Source organism: Myotis lucifugus, unplaced genomic scaffold (assembly GCF_000147115.1).
Source record: "Myotis lucifugus unplaced genomic scaffold, Myoluc2.0 scaffold_86, whole genome shotgun sequence".
In the NCBI taxonomy this organism is placed as follows: Eukaryota; Metazoa; Chordata; class Mammalia; order Chiroptera; family Vespertilionidae; genus Myotis; species Myotis lucifugus.
Window position 1 is genome coordinate 654,803 of NW_005871134.1, and position 3,538 is coordinate 658,340.

The following is a 3,538-nucleotide window of genomic DNA, read 5'->3' on the forward strand; positions in this document are numbered from 1 at the left end:
AACTGATTGTCCTTTTATTCTCTTCTCTGATCAGCCCAGCAAAACTGAACAGATACATTTGTCTCCACTGGGTGTTTATCCACAGGTCCTCTAGATGTTGATCTGTGATTAAGAAAAGGAAGGCGATTTAGCCTCACCATGTGCACCCATGTGCACCTTGAGCTCCCAGGGAGGGAGGGAGGGCGGTGTGGGCGGAGCAGACTAGAGTCATGTGAGGAGAGACTGGAGTTTGTGGCTGTGGGGAGAGAGCTGAAGGGACAGCCGCCAGGACCCCTGTGCTGAGTCACACCACAGATGCCATCTTTCTGGGTGGAGCATCCCCTCTTTACCCAAACCACAGCTTTTATTTATTTTTTTAAAATACATTTTTATTGGTTTGAGAGTGATAGAAACATTGATAATAAGAATCATTGATTGGCTGCCTCCTGCATGCCCCACACTGGGGATCAACCCGCAACCCAAACTGACCTCCTGGTTCATAGGTCAATGCTCAAACACTGAGTCACACTGGCCAGGCCCAAACCACAGCTTTTAAATATGAGTTCTAGCCAAGCCTGCTGGAATGGGTAGTCTCCATCACTGCTGACCATATGGTAGATTCTTCAACTAGTCCCTCCTTGGTGATTCAGAGAGGGGCAGCCTTGCCTGGATCAACCCTTGCCTGACAGAGAACACAAGTGAATTTGCAAAGCATTTGGAATTGTGCTTTGTAAATGGGATGACCGCAGAGGAGTTAGGATTGCTTTACTTCCACCTGTGAACCGGACACGCCTTTGTAAAAGCGTTCTCCCACACACTCCCTACACAGGCGGGCATTATTGGGTGCAGTGAATTTTATTGTTCTTCACTCTGGGCGTGGCTCTGAGGTTTTTTTGTTCTTCACTCTGGGCGTGGCTCTGAGGTTTTTTTGTTTGTTTGTTTTCACCTTTTCCTCTTGCTTCTGCCCTGGACTGGAATGTAGACTGGTTCTACCTAGGGGAGAGAGAGAAAAGGACCTCTCTCAGTAGGGTGGCCAAGTCCCCAAACAGGACTTGATTCTCAAAGGAAAATGTGGAGAAAGCATAAAAAGAGGAAGGGTTCATTTCTTGAGCCCTACTATGTGGGGACTATCTGGCACCATGCCACCCATTCAACAAACGTTAGATGCGGTGTCAGGTTAGGTGCCCCGAGTATAGTGGCAAATGGGAGAGACACCCTCCCCGGTGACACTCACAGTCCAGGTCTCACATTTGGGATGAGTGTCACGGAGGAAGGGTATCATGCGCTCTGGGAACTGGAGGAGGGAAGACTTCCCTTAAGGTGAACATGACTCGAAGACCTGGAGAATGAGACGAGTTGGGGAAAGGAAAAAGGCTGATTGCAGCAGAGGGAGCAGGAGGCGCGTGTCTGGAGACATGGGCGGGAGTAGCTCCCACAGGGCTTTGAAAGCCGCTGTGAGAACTTGGATTTGGAAAGCTGTTGAAAGGGTGGAGAGTGGGTTAAAGGGAGCTAGTGTGGCTGGAGGGATACCAGCTGGAAGGAGAATGCAGTGGTCCAAGGAGAGGTCATGGTGGAGCATGACACTGAGAAATATATGACTTATATGGAAGAAGCAGATTTGGGGTGAGTTATTAATTTTGGAATTTGTTGAGTTTGAAGTCTGAGTTATATACAGAAGGTCCTCAAATAACATCATTTTGTTCAATGTTGTTTTGTTGTAAGTTTGATGAGAGAGAAAAACATGATTGCCAGTCTGGGCCACTGTGTGGAATACACCTCTCAGCACGTCTGTGTGGGCATCCTCCCGTCTCTGCTCTCCTCCCTTCTGACGGCGAGGCAAAGGGGTAGTGGCCACAGTGACGAGGTGTCTGCAGACCAGCAAAGGAAGAGCAATTCCACAGACTACAGCAGATGTGCTCTAAGGCGATTTCCTTACGGAATGTAGGGTCAGAGAGGACGCACACCCAGCAGTTCTGCCGGATTATTCTCCGCCCCAGGGCCCAGCTATAACACTTTTTATAGTGTAACTCGGGTCATGCCTCCTGGTGGTCTTGTGAGAGCCGACTGCTTACAATTAATACTATCACCAGGTTGATATGTATCTTGGTTTCATGCCATTCAGGCATTAGTTACTAACAAAAATATTTAAGGAACACAGATCATCGACTGGAAGGCTTTGATGTGCTTTCTAAGGACAGTGAGGTTGGTCAAAGGTCACAGCATGAAACAGAAATGAATTGAAATCCAGGACACAGAGGTAGAGTTGGTTTTGTTCCCATCTACACCTGTGCACACCCACATCCCAAAGACGAGCTCGGGAGATGAACTAGCGTGTCTGTGTTGTGCGGGTCTGAGTGGGGGTGGAGGTGGGGGTGGGGGTGGGAGGGGTGGCCTTGTGATGGAAGGAGAGGCTCCAGGCACCATAACCCTGAACTGGAATAAGCTGGTCGGGAAAGAATGATCTTTCTTATTTTTATTCATCTTTCTTAAATGTATGTATAGCTCACATTTATTTCAACTTTCATATTAGAAGTGTTTGGGGCCTTTACTTAGAAGCTTGGTGATGTTTTTGTGACCAGAAATAGGCCGTAGGAACTTAACTCTTGTTTCTATCAACCAGCCTGTGGCGACATTGGTTTCATTATACATTGCTTCACATAAGTTTGCAGTTTCTAAGAACCCTTTGTTCAGTGAGGACTTGCTGTGTCCTGGCGGAGAGCTTAAGGATAATAAAACTCTGGATCTGGAGCTCAGCTGAGAGATCGGGCTGAAGATACAAATTTGAGAATCAAAGTAAACATAATAGTGGAAGCCATGGGAGTGCGTGAGAGGGAATAAGAGGGTCTCTGACTGAGTCCTAGTTAAGTAGAGGAATGTTGAAGGGCAAGGGCACCTCCCACCAAGGAGAAGCACTAGGCCTGTGGAGCCAGTGGAAGCCAGCGATGGGCTGGACAGGCTGTGGCTGTTGGCAGGGCCCTTCAGGTGGCCTGGGGAGTGGAGGGCAGTCACCTGACCCAACACTGCACTGAGGCAGCAGGCTCCTCGCTGGAGCCCATTGGCGAGAGTCCTAACCGGTGCTGCCTTCCTTAAGTCCTTGTTGGTGTCTACAGACCTGGCGTAGGGTGCTGGTTCTCCACTGAAACACTGGGATAGTGGCCAAGTCACTTCGCTGTAAATGTTGAATTCTACATCAGCAAAATGTAGGCTTGTGTTCGGGGTGAGCACCTGGCACAGCGTGAATCTCCTTAGAATGGGTGTTCCGAAGAGGACCTTCCTGTGAGGTGAAAAGGAGTTAGACTCACTTGCCTGGGTCCCTCAGCGCTTCATACCTTTCTAACGCCACCCTGCCACACCCCCACTACATTCATCTCACTAAGTTCCTCCCTGGCCATTCCAGAACCTTCCTAGAGAGGTCATAGCTGTCTGTCCTAACATCTGTTCGTTTTACTCCAATAAACTTATCCCATTAACTTTCTTCCCACTTCAGTTCATCCCTAAAACTCTCAAAAGCCTCTCTGCTAAGGAGAACAGGTGAGTTTTTAGGGGACTTGACGATGTC